Source organism: Neomonachus schauinslandi, chromosome 9 (genome assembly GCF_002201575.2).
Source record: "Neomonachus schauinslandi chromosome 9, ASM220157v2, whole genome shotgun sequence".
Classification (NCBI taxonomy): Eukaryota; Metazoa; Chordata; class Mammalia; order Carnivora; family Phocidae; genus Neomonachus; species Neomonachus schauinslandi.
Genome location: NC_058411.1, coordinates 121,188,962 through 121,203,263, shown reverse-complemented (window position 1 = coordinate 121,203,263; position 14,302 = coordinate 121,188,962). Strand labels below are relative to the sequence as shown.

Below are 14,302 nucleotides of genomic sequence, written 5' to 3'. Positions count from 1 at the left end.
ATCCAGCGCAATTCTGGGGACCAGTTGAAATAGGGTCCCCTACTCCTCTGCCATCTTTCCCCCTCCTCCAAAACCCATCAATTTCTAAATGCTCTGCTCAGGTACCATACATCTTCTGAGGTCTTCACATGGTTCTAAGCCATTAGTATCACATAGTGAATACTTAATGTCTCTCTCTTCATGTGACAAGCCTCATGCTTCCATATTCCATAAGGTGTCTTCCTTCTGGCTTGAATGCTTTCTTCTTTCTTCTTTGCCCACTGAAGTTGAAAGGTCACCAGGTCATATTTACTCTTCTCCAGAAATGTTTTTGTGACTGTTGCCAGTGCTGCCAGCACTAGTCCTCTACACAGCAAGAGCAGGAACTTGTAAAGAGGACAACATCCAGGAGTGTTTATTATGTTCTAGATGCTGTGCTAAGTTCTCTCCATGGATCATCTCATACAATCCTCACCAAGACCTGATGAAATAAGTTTTATCTTTATTCTCCTTTTACTTCTAAGGAAACTGAGGCTTATGGAAGTTAAGCAATTTGCCCAAAGGCAGAAAGCACAGAACACTAGAGTTTATTTGTGACAAAAAGTGCTTAAAACATAGACTGTCCACTCCAAAGATATTTTGGGTGGTCTAAAGGTCCTAAAGGTTTAGGGTGTCCAAGCCCCACACTCACTGAACTCTCCTGGTTCTTAAAGGAAGTTTGCTTTTTGCCAAATTTAATTCCTCAAAATAGACAAAAAACAAATTGTCCCTTTTCTTTCAAGAGATTTTGGTTTAGGTAGTATTGATTCATGTGAAGGTCCACATTTTCAGATTCATTGGCAAGATGGTTGGTGGGGAAAGGCCTTTGACTTTGAATTATAAAGCTTGGCAGTTTTAGACCAGAGTTGGGTGGAGCCCAAGACTTTTGTGACAGTGCCTGGGGTCACCATGAAAGCTAGACTGGGACACAGGGACTGAGTTTCAACCAAAGCAGTTGTGCTTTTGTAAATGCATGTGTCTGTGTGTATCTACATGTGTGAATGTGATATGGTATTCTTAAATATGTAAACATATGATATGTATGTATTTGTGTACATGTGCATAGATATATAAATTTATGCACATATGCACGTGCATTTTCTGGGTTAATTTTCATTTGGAAACAGAATTCTGACACTTTAGAAACAGTTTAAGATCCACTCATTGCAATGAAAGACAAGGATAAAAAATAAACAACTGAGGATCAGGGAGATTAAATACATAGCCAGAGACAACATGAATATTTAATGACAATTACTCAAACTCAAGTTTCCTCATTGTGATAAGATGATTGTTCTCTGAGGTCTTCTCTCTCAAACGCCAGAGTGGGACCCCCTGGAGGATAAGGATGAGTAATTGGTACATTTCAGGCCCACGGCTGGGCTGCAACCTGTAGGTATGGGTTCAAGAACTCCCCAGTGAGTGACCTAATAGCATGGACCAGGCCATAGTATGCTGCCCAAAGCCATGACATCTCAAACTCCTCTCTATGGGTGGGCAGGGGGGTCATGCTGCTTTCATTGCTGTACTCCAGCTAGCCTGGGGATCATGGCACTTTGGGGCTTGATTGTCTGTATAATGCACCTTTTATCCTCTGGATAATTTTTATGATTTTGCTTGTTACTTACAGAGAGTTAAGTGGCCCCTGTGAACACAGCTGGGATCTGCAACTTTACTCTTAAATTAAGATCCTATTAAGAAAACAGGTCCCACAGAACCAGGATAAAGATGATAGAAGCCAATATTTCAAATTACAAAATGATTAGATTTTTTTTCACTGAAATTTACTTCTCACAGCCCCCAAGAGAAGAAGAAAATAACCCCAAAACATGCAACCAGAAATTATGAATCTCTTAACAATGATGTTTAAGATAGCCTGACCTTTAGCTAGAAATGGCCAGTCCCTTCTGGACCCATGGCAGGGGTTTCACATAGGGGTGGGAGGTGGGGAGTCCTGCCAAGGTCTGCTCTCCCATCACTCTAGGGCAAAGGAGGTTCTATCCTCCTTTACAAATTAGCACACTGAGCTCCTGAAATCAAGTATCCCTTCTAGATTGCAGCTGGCCTGGTGTTGTCCATCAGGTGGCTCTAAACCTCCTAAATGTTTGCTTGGGCAATATGACTTCCTCCAGATTCAAAGAGCAAATACAAATTAAAAGGCTGGTGCAGACTTTTTCTTTCTTTTTTTTTTTTAGCATGTAATGGGTTTATTATTTTCATTTTTAAACAAATTAATAAATATATTTACATTTCTCAGTGGTAATCTTTAATACAGTTAATACCAATAGATATCATGCCTATATGCAGAAGTTCTTTGGAGTCCTCAATAATTTCTAAGAGTGAAAGAGTCCTGAGAACAAAACCTTTCAGCACCACCATCTTAATGGAACAGTGGGAGGAAGCAGAGGTTTCTTCTGTCTCTGCCGATGGGCAATGGAATTCAGTCTTCTGTGGACCACGAGGAAGGCTGCAGACTTTTTCTTTTTAACAGATACTAACAGAGATTTAGATACTCTGCAAACATTTATACAAGAAAGCTTATTTCTGCCTTCATCTGGAACAGAACTTTTTGTGTGATGTAATGCGTAAACCTCATCCTAGGAAGAAACGAGCATTCTGGAACAAATGCTTTAGCATTTCGATAAAGGATTTTGATGGACTAAGAATTGTTCTAGACACCAACTTCACATTCATTCTGCTGACCATCAGTCTTGAGAGGGGCCAACAACCCTGACCGAGTTCCCATTCTGCCTTTAGCAGCTGTGCTGTTCCTTGCATCCATGCCTGCAACCATTTAGCCATTGTTTTCTATATAATGTCCTACCAGAAGTCAGTCTTGAATTAGTTTGATAGAAGTCTTATAACTAAAGTTATAAGAAATATATAACACAGTGAAGAGGGAATGGAAGGCATAGTAGATGTACATTATGTTCTCCTTGATGTCTACAATTACTTGCAAATACCCATTATCTCCTTTGACTACATCCATGTGTGGAAGGTATCAGGGACCCCACTTCAGTGGTGAGGAAGTGTAGAGTAAGTGATGTCCCTGCCCCCAAACTCACAACTAACAAGGAAAGCCTCAGGTTTTACTTTGGTCCCTATTTGTTTTTTAAATTCGATGTTCCCAGGTCTTTCCTCAATACCACAAATTCATTCAGAAGGATACTTATAAATCACCATTGACTGTTGAAGTGGAAAGAAGCAAGTGTGCAGACCAACATACAGATTTATGGGGAATCAGAACTGCTTGGGGTATACAAACCTGCTCTGCAACTCTCTCCCTGCTACCTAGTCAAGAACAGCACAAACAGGACAGATGCCTAGGTGGCAGTATGAGACATCTCTGTGCCTGGGGGACATATAGCACCCTAAAAACACGTGATGCTGCAGGAATTTGGAAACGAAGAGTCAGGGTACTTTCTCTAATGTGTGGTTTGTGTTCCAACTGCCGTTGCTTTGAGGATGCAATTGGGTTCGTGTTTCTCCTCCTCTCCCAACAATCCCTCCGATGAGCACCCTCTGTCCTCACTCTGGAAGGAAACATGAGAATGGTTGCCGACTTTTTTACTCTTGGTGTTAGTAGACATATTGATAGCCACAACTTGCATGGCCTTGCTGGAGAAGCCATTTTTGAAGAATTGGCTCTGGAAATTCCAGGATAAGAGCACTGATACATTATGAAACCAAGTCTTCCAAATATAATACTCTACGAGACTGTTAACAGAAAGAAAAGGCTTTGAGTCAGCCTTTTAAAGCTTTTTAATTTGTGCTTTTAAACTTTATAGTGGGAGTAGAGAGAAGCAAAATCTGCTCATCAGGCACAGAGAGAGCATATCTGATTTTCTTCCACAGACTTGGAGACTGAGCAGAAATGAACCAGCCTTTAAAGACTCAATACAACTGCAATTCTCTGAGAACCAGGCTTTTATCACCATCATTTGAGTGCTGAGAAAGGGTGACAGCAGTAAGAAGGGCCTTGAAGGACCTTGGTATTCAGGTTGGCAAACTCTATAGTAAGAATGCTGAATGAGGCAGAACTTCCTTGGAAAAGTGTTGAATCAGTGAATTTCAATGAAACAGCCCTCAGAGGCATAGTATTTAGTGATTTCAGCTTGCATTATTTATTGACTAGTGGGGAGTTTGTGGGTTTAACATTTATTAATATAGTACCAGGTCATCTGAGAAAGTCGAAGCCATTGGTAAACCTCCCTAGAAACACATTTTTATATTATCAACTGTACACTTTAAGGATTGAGCAGAATCTCCTGTGTGCCTCTGGGGACAGATAGAAAGTGCCAGGTCTTGTACAAGCCATCTCTTCTCCAAGGAAGTCAAATGGAAGTGAGGAACCTCCACAACTACTTTCTTTCTTTCTTGATGATCTTGTGGTTCATACTTTGTGCCTTCAAACACATGCAGGGCTGGGAAAGCCACAGTCTCTATGACCTAAGATAGATCTGGGCAACTGAATGAGTTCCTTCTGTTATCATTCATTAAGTGACCCCAGGATGTCTGGCATCAAATAAAGCTTATATGTAATGGCTCATGGCCTTTTGTCTCACTTAAAAAATGTGATGGTTAATGCCTAAGGACTCAGATCCACTAAGAAAACCTTGAAATTTAATCATAAGATTATGGAACACTTCCTTTCCTGCACTTCTCCTCCCCTCCTTTTTTTAAAAGATCAATTTAGTTAACATATACTGTATTATTAGTTTCAGGGATAGAATTTAGTGATTCATCAATTGCATATAAAATCCAGTGCTCATTACTTCAAGTGCCCTCCTTAATGCCCATCACCCAATTACTCCATCCCCCCACCCCCTTCCCTTCCAACAACCTCCAGTTTATTTTCTAGAGTTAAGTGATAAAAACAGAGAGAGAGGCAAACCATGAAGGACTCTCCTGCACTTCTTACCATTACATTACAGGGCTCCAATACATTAACAGTGGGTTACAACTAGAAGAGCTAAAATTGCTGCAAGGATCAGACCCTACTTAAGGGGTTCTTAGGGAAACTCAGAAAACAAGAGAGACAGAAACAAAAAAACCAGACAAATTTAAAACCACTGGCATCTACAGCTATAGCAAACATTAAACACTTCTAGTCAGATTAAGTTAAAACCTTATACTAAAGGCAAATCTGAACAAAACTCACACCTGATATAGAATTGGACTTATCAGATAGGAAATTTAAAATAATTATAATTAATTTGCTAAGGATAATAATGGGTAAAAAGTAAACAATATTCCAGAACAGATGAAAATGTTAACAGAGACTGGAAGCTCTAAGAGAGAATCAAAAGAAAATGCTAGAAAAAATAAAACAGTGACAGAAATAAAGAACACCTTTAATGGGATAATGAGTAGACTGGAAACAGCCAAAGAAAAAAACAGTGAGCCTGAAAATATGTCAATAGAAACTTGCCAAGTGAAAATGCAAAGAGAAAAAAAAAAAAAAAGAATTAAAAAAAACCCAAACCCAGAACAGAATATCCAAGAACTTTGGAATAATTTCAAAAGATATAACCTGCATAATGAAACTAGGAGAATAGATAAGGAATGGAGTAGAATAAATATTAGAAGCAATAATGGATAAGAACTTTTCAGAATTAATGGCAGGCATCAAACCACATATCTAGGAAGCTCAGAGAATACAAAGTAGGATAAATAACAAAGAATCTGCACCCAAGCATGTCATACTCAATATATTAAAAGAAACCCCCCTGCAAATCTAGAATCTATATCCAGAAAAATCATTTTTCAAAAGGAATTAGAAACATAGACTTTTCCAGAAAACCAAAAATGAAAGGAATTCATCACCAATAGAATGCCCTACAAGAAATGAAGTTTTTGTGGACATTGCTGCTATAAACATCAGGGTGCACGTACCCCTTCAGATCCCTAAATTTGTATCTTGAATGGATAAAGAAGATGTGGTATATACATACAATGGAATATTATGCAGCCATCAAAAGGAATGAAATCTTGCCATTTGCAACAACGTGGATGGAACTGGGGGGTATTATTCTGAGCGAAATAAGTCAATCAGAGAAAGACATGTATCATATGACCTCACTGATATGAGGAATTCTTAATCTCAGGAAACAACCTGAGGGTTGCTGGAGTGGTGGGGGGTGGGAGGGATGGGGTGGCTGGGTGATAGGCATTGAGGATGGTATGTGCTATCGTGAGTGCTGTGAATTGTGAGACTGTTGAATCACAGACCTGTACCTCTGAAACAAATCATACATTATATGTTAAAAAAAAAAAAAAAGAAGAAGAAGACAGTAGGAAGGGAAAAATGAAGGGGGGAAATCGGAGGGGGAGACGAACCATGAGAGACTATGGACTCTGAGAAACAAACAGGGTTCTAGAGGGGAGAGGGGTGGTGGGATGGGTTAGCCTGGTGATGGGTATTAAAGAGGGCACATTCTGCATGGAGCACTGGGTGTTATATGCAAACAATGAATCATGGAACCCTACATCAAAAACTAATGATGTGGGCGCCTGGGTGGCTCAGTTGGTTAAGCGACTGCCTTCGGCTCAGGTCATGATCCTGGAGTCCCTGGATCGAGTCCCGCATCGGGCTCCCTGCTTGGTGGGGAGTCTGCTTCTCCCTCTGACCCTCCCCCCTCTCATGTGCTCTCTCTCATTCTCTCTCTCTCAAATAAATAAATAAAATCTTTAAAAAAAAAAAACTAATGATGTAATGTATGGTGATTAACATACACACACACACACAAAGAAACGAAGTTCTCCACCAAGAAGGAAATTAATAGACTGGATACTTGGATCTACATTTTCAAAAGACCAGAAAACACATTGGAGAAGGAATAAATGAAAGTAAAATAAAATCTTTTATTTTTATTATCCTTAATTGATCTAATAGATAAATGCTTGTTTAAAACAATAGCAGTTAACAGAACAGTGTATTGTGTGATTATGTGATACAGATAAGGGAAATAAATGACAGCAATTTTATAAGGGAGGCAGGGAGGAATTAGGAATATTCTAAGTTACCTGTATTACCCGTGAAGAGGTATCATGTTACATAGATTTACATAGTTGTAAATGTATATTTCAAACTATAGGGCAATCACTAAAATTTTTTAAAGTATAATATATGCAAAGAGAGAAGAAAAATGTAATTAAATGCATGCTAAATTAAAACTAGAGAAGAGCAAAAAAAGAAAAAAAGAGAGAATGAACTATAATAAACAGAAAACTGTTCTAAACGTGGTAGATATCAATCCAACTATATCAACAATCACATTAAGTGTAAAGTATCCTAATATGCCAATTAAAGGACAAAGATTTTCATACTGGATTAAAAAATATCCAATTATATATTTTATACAACATACCCCTTTTAAGTATGAAGACACAGACACATTATAGTAAATGGGTGGAGGAAGATGGCAGAGTATGAAGAACCAAAAATCCCTCTCCCCACCTAGATAACAACTGTTGTCTGCAGAATCTGTCTGATGTAACTGTTTTGGAACTCTGGAGTCTACTGAAGGTTTCAATTTCCAGGGGAAGATTTGGATGGTAAATTGCAGTTAATTTCAGTCCATTTAAGCTCATAGTAGAGCTCAACCTTCATCGAGCTTCATGAGCATGTGTTCCTTCAGCAAACTGTGCCCAGCTTATGGGAGCCAGGATAGGCAAAAAGTTATTCCAAATATCAGGAATCGGTGCTCTTATTGCTTCTTCTGATCACAGAGGTGCAGACAGAGAGGTGGGGGGCATTGTTGTTGCATCTACCCCATTTGTTGCAAGCCCCTCCTTTGCTAGCTGAAGTGAGCTCCATGGCATTTACAAGGCCAACACCCTTTTCTTTCGCCTTCATTTTTCTCTTTTTTCCCTTTTGGGAGCCAGCTGTTAAAGACTAGGACTTCGAAAGCAACTGCATTTACAGGGAACATGAGAAAGCACCTGCAAATGCCCAGGGGAAAGATCTGAGGCTTCTCAGGCTCAGGAAAGACCTGAGAATACTGTAAGTTTGCATCTCAAGCTGATCTTTGGCACAGAGAGGCTACAATTTAAAAAAATAAAGCAATAACAAAAACCAATTAGCAAATTCTAGGAAAGAGGGGTATTTGATTTGCAGTGTTACCATGTTATTAGATTCAAATACACAGTTTTCAACCAAAAAACAAAACAAAACAAAACACAAGGTATACAAAGAAACTAGAAAGTATAGCCCATTCAAAGGAAGAAAAAAAATATGATATATATATTATATATATGTGTATATATATATATATATATATATCTACAGAAACTGTTTCTGGAGAAGACCTGATAGCAACTCTACTAGACAAAAACTTTAAAACAACTGCCTTAACAGTGTGATGAAAGTCAGCAAAATGTTGTGTAAACAAAATGGAGATATTAATAAAAAGATAGAAAACCTAAAAAGAAACCAAAAAGAAATTTTGGAGCTGCAAAATATAACTGAAATGAAAAATTCACTAGAGGAGTTCAAAGGCAGATTTGAGAGGATAGGAAAAAAGAATCAGTGAACTTGAAGATAGAACAATGGCGATTATCCAGTCTGGAAAAAAAGATTGAAGAAAAGTGAACAGAGCATAAGGGACCTATGGGATTCCATCAAACATATTAACATACACAACCAGGCAGTCTCAGGAGAAGAGAGAGAAAGGGGCAAAGCGAATAATTGGAGAAGAAATTGTTACCAAGTGTTACATGGAAAAGGAAAGAAACCTTGGTTCTTTTTGCTGCCATGGTAAAGAATTATAGGACAGTGAAATGAAAGTAAAGCAAAGCAAAGCAAGGCAAAGCAAAGTTTTATTAAAGTACACCCCAAGGGAGGAGCGGAGAGAGACAAAGGCCCAGAAACTCCAGGGTGTGGGCTTATATCAAGTTTTTCTTTTGGGTGGGTCCTTTGAGTCACAGGCCTGGATTATATAATAATTAGCCACCTATACATGTCCTTTCGCAAGATGTATTCAAAATTCCTGCATCCAAAACAAAAACCAAAACAAACACAAACAAAAAAACAAAATGCCTGCATCCAGTAGGAAACCACATTATTTCTATTCTAGAGACATAGATCAAATAAAGACAAGCAGCTGCTCTCTGCATAAGCACAACAAGCACAACAAACTTAACTTTTTCTCTGCCAGGATGTTGTAACCAGAGACTGACTGCAAGATGGGTGGAGTGGAGTGGTCCCTGAGCAGTCCTCCGTTGGGGCTGTCTGTCAGGACATCTAAGGTCCATCCTCCTATCACTTATGCCTAGCTTCCTGCCTAATAAAATGACTGAAAAGTTCCCAAATTTTATGGAAGACATGACTATAAATATCCAAGGAGCTCAACAAGCCAAGGAAGATGAACTAAGAAAAACCCACACTGAGACACATTATAATCAAATTTTTGAAAAACAAAGACAAAGAGAAAAATCTTGAAAACAAGAAAGAAGCAACTCATCACATACAAATGATCTTTAATAAGATTATCATTAGATTTCTCATCAGAAATTTTGGTTTGCTGAAGCTGGTGGGCCAATATATTAAAAGTAGTGAAAGAAAAAAAAAACTGTCAACTACAAATCCTATTCTGGCAAAGCTGAGTAAGGGACAGGCAAGGCTAGGTAAGGAGAGATAGGTAGAGGGCTACATGACTAGGCTCACATAGGGGGCTATGAATCAGGCCCACAGAAATCCCAGATATGAAGAGATGTTATAGAAAAGATATTAACCAGAGAGAAGGGAACCTAACAAATCCACCATGTTCTTTCTAAATATAGACAGGATATTCTCAGGATATTTACAAATCTACCATGTTGGTTTTAAATATTGAAAGGATAGTCTCATGATATTTGCAATTCTACCATGTTGGTTCTAAATATAGACAGGATATTCTCATGACATTTACAAATCAACTCTGTTTGTCTGACATGTTCAGTTTTCTAGGGAAAGACCGACCATAAAAACCCTCAGTGTCAACCCATTCGGGACCCTTCTCACTCTAGAGAGCTTTTTTCTTCTTCTTTCCTTTCTGTTCTCACCTTCACTTAATAAACTTTCACTTCACTTCACCATTTTGTCCATGAGATTCATTCTTTGACTCCATGAAACAAGAACCCTGCAACACTGCAACAAAACTACTCTTCAAAAATGAGGGAAAAATTAAGACCTTTCCAAATGAACAAAAGCTGAGGGAATTTGTTACCATTAGACCTGCCCTATAAGAAATGCTCAAGGGAGTCCTGCAAGATGAAATGAAAGGCCACTAGACAGTAACTTCAAGCCCTATAAATAAATGTACCAATAAAGATAAATACAAGGACAATTAAGATGGCTATGATGAAGAAAATCAGAAAAAAAGGTGTTGGTGAGGCTGTGAAGAATTGGAACTCTTGTGCACTTTTGATGGGACTATAAAATGGTAGAGCTGCTGTGGAAAACATAACTGGTTCTTAAAAAAAAAAAATAGAATTAACATATGATTGAGCAACCTCACTTCTAGATACATATCCAAAAGGTTTGAAAGTAGAGTCTCAAAGAAGTGTTTGTATGTTCATAGCAGCATTATTCACAATAGCTAAAACATGGAAGCAACCCAAGTGTCCATAGACAGATGAATGAATAAGCAAAATGTGGGATATACTACAATTAAATAGTATTCAGCTTTAAAATGGAAATTCTGACATATGCTGTAACATGGATGAAACTTGAAGACATTATGTGAAGTGAAATATGCCAGTCACAAAAAGACAAATACTGTATGATTCCACTCACATGAGGTACTTAGAATGGTCAATTTAATAGAGACAGAAAGGATCATGGTGATTGCCAGGGGCTTGGGAGAGAGAGGAATGGGGAGTTATTGTTCAGTGTGTTTAGAGTTTCAATTATACAAAATGAAAAGAATTATGAAGATAGATGATGGTGACTGTTGCACAAATTTAAGAACATATTTAACACCACTGTACTGTATACTTATAGTTATGAAGATAAATTTTATGTTATGTGTATTTCACAATTTTAAAAATGAAGGGGAAAAAAAAAAAATCCTGAATGGAAGGAGAAAGACATACTATGCTAACACTAATCAAAATAAATCTGGGTAACTATATTAACTTAAGACAAATTAATTAAAGACCTCAGGACAAAGAAAACTATCAAGAATAATGTAAATACTTACATAATGATAAAAGAGACCAAGTCTTCAAGAAGATAATAACAATACTCAGTGTATGTATTTATAACAGAGTGTTAAGATACATGTGCCAAAACCTGATAGAACAGCAAGTAGAAATAGATGAATTAATACTTAGAGTTGGGGACTTCAATACCTTTATCCATGATTGGCAAATGAGCAGGCAGGAAATTAGTAGGAATATTGTAGAACTGAACAGTACCATCAATCAACTGAATCTAATTAACATTTATAGAATACTCCATTGAACAATAGCAGAATACAGATTTTCTCAAACTCCCATGAACATTCACCAAGATAGACCATATTTTGGGCCATAAAATACACTCAATACATTTAAACAAATACAAATTATATAGTATGAACTCAAATGATAATGGAATTAAACTAGAAATTGTTAACAGAAATACAGCTCAAAAATCTGAAAATATCTGTAAATTGACTTCTCAATAATATATGGGTCAAAAGGAGTGTAAAGAGAAATTAAAAAAATATATATTTGACCTAAGTAAAAATGAAAATGTTGGGGTACCTGGGTGGCTAAGTCGGTTAAGTGTCTGCATCTGCCTTTGGCTCAGGTCATGATCCCAGGGTCCTGGGATCCAGCCCCACATTGGGCCCCCTGCTCAGCACGGAGCCTGCTTCTCCCTCTCCCTCTGCCTGTTGTTTCCCCTGCTTGTGCTTGCTCTCTCTCTCTCTATGTCAGATAAATAAATAAAATATTTTAAGAAAATGCAAAAGCATATTATAACATTGCATGAGATGCAGTAAAAGCAATGCTCAGAGGAAAACTTACAGCACTGAATGTATTTATTTGAAAAGAAGATCTAAACCAGTAATTTAATCTTTCACCATAAGAAACTAAGACAGAAGAGCCATATAGGCCTCAAGCAATCACAAAAAAAGAAAAAAAAAATAAAACAGAAATCAATGGATGTGAAAACAGGAAAACAGAGAAAAAATCAACAAATCAAAAACTGGTTCTTTGAAAATATCAATACAATTGATAAAACTCCAGGGGCAAACCAAGAAACAATAAAAGACAAAAATTACCAATATCAGTAATTAAAAGTAAGTTAAGGATATGAAGGTGATCTGTCACTTCATTGATCACCAGTGTTGATTTGGCTGGTCTGGCTGGCTAGATGGGTATCCACTTCCTCCCTCACCACTCCTCCTGAAGCTGAGTGCTTGGCCCAAGAGAACAACCTTCCCCCATACAGGAGGGCCATTTTCCTCAGTCAAGGTATAGGAGTACCTGTGCTCCCCTGTTAGAATCTCCAAATAAGCTCTCAAGGTCCATTTGTAGGAGAACAGTACAGTAGTCAAGCTTCCAAGATTCCAGACACATCCAAATGAGGCACTGCATGTGGCAGTCTGCCTTTCAAAAAAAAAAAAGTTAAAAGTCCTGAAAGTGCTGATCCCTTGGATATTAAAAAAAAATGTAAATAAATATAATGAACAACTCTATACCCATAAATTTGATAATTTGGATGAAATGAACCATTTATTTGAAAGATACAAGCTACCAAAAGTCACAGCATAAAAAGTCTTTATTTATTAAATAAATTACATCAATAACTAATAATCTTTCAAAAAAGAAAGTACCAGAACCAAATATGCTTCACTGATGAATTCTATCCAATCTCTACATTCTCTTCCAGAAAATAAGCAGAGGTAACACTTCCTCACTCATTCTGAGACCAGCATTGTCCATATATCAAAACCAGGTGTATGTATTATTTCAACAATAAAAAGAAATGAGCTATCAATCCAAGAAAAGACATGGATGGACTTCAAGTGCATATTACTATATTAAAAAAGCCAGATTGAGAAGGTTAAATATCATATGATACCAATTTATAACATTCTGGAAAATGAAAAATTAAAGAGTTAATAAAAAGATCAGTGATTTTCAGGATCTCAGGAGTAGGGAGGGGTTGAATAGATGAAGCAGAGGGGATTTTTAGAGTAGAGAAACCACTCTGGTGTGCTTAAATCCCCACTCCTTAAGTGTGAGCTGATTTACAGTAATTTCATTTCAAATAGAACAGTATGAAAAATGGGAAAGAGAGAGAAACTTTACAGTGGAGAAACCTGACAAACTACCCCAGCCTGGTGATCAAGGTCAACACTGACAGTGATAGGTAATGTTGATAGTATGTACCCGTGATATGAAGTGATGAATACAGCACTTTACATCTATGGTTTTCCTCCAATAACCTACAACCCCAGTATGATCATGAGAAAGAAATTCAAACAAATTCCATTTGAGGGACATCCTATAATTGACCAATGCTCCTCCAAACTGTCAAGATCATTAAAAACAAGGAAATTCTGAGAATTATGCCACAGGACAAGAAAAAGCCCAAGGAAAAATGACAAGTAAATGTAAAGTGGGATCCTGAACAAAATTTTAAGACAGAAAAGGACATTTTGGAATTCGCTGTCAAGCTGGGAACTGGGGAGATGGCTGAGACTGACCCCAAGACCTTGCAGGATCTCACCTCAGTGGTGCAGACACTCCTGCAACAGATGCAAGATAAATTTCAGAGCACGTCTGACCAGGTCTTTGGAACAATTGATGACATGAGCAGTTGCACTGACGACCTGGAGAAAAACATTAGCAACCTCATGACATAGGCTGGATGAAAGAGCTGGAGGGTGAAAACAAGATCCCTTCCACACCAAAGAGTTGAAGGCAGCTAATTCACACTGAAGTCCAGAACACCATTTTTATAAGCCGAGAGAGGACTGAGTGGATTTTTGAAGCAACTGCTATGTGTAGATAGTGTTTCTAAAGTGTGCGTTCTTCTTACCACATACTATATAGTTAGTCTATAGAGCGAGTCTCCCCCCAGTTTCTTGAACATGGTAACTCCACATCTTGGACCTTGGTCAGTCATGCTGTTAAATGTTAAACACTAAAACTTTGGCAGTTCCTGAAAAAAAAAAGACATTCTGTAAAAACTGAGGAAATCTCAGTAAACTATAGACTTTAGTAGTAATAATAATAAGAAGGAGGAGGAGGAGGAGAAGGAAGAGAAGAAGAAGAAGAAGAAGAAGAAGAAGAAGAAGAAGAAGAA

At 37.8% G+C, this 14,302-nt stretch overlaps 1 pseudogene; it reads left to right on the top strand.

Annotated features, from left to right (window-relative positions):
- The first annotated feature begins 13,685 nt into the window (after window positions 1-13,685).
- LOC110572243 lies at window positions 13,686-13,915 on the top strand (annotated as a pseudogene).
- Window positions 13,916-14,302: the final 387 nt, after the last annotated feature.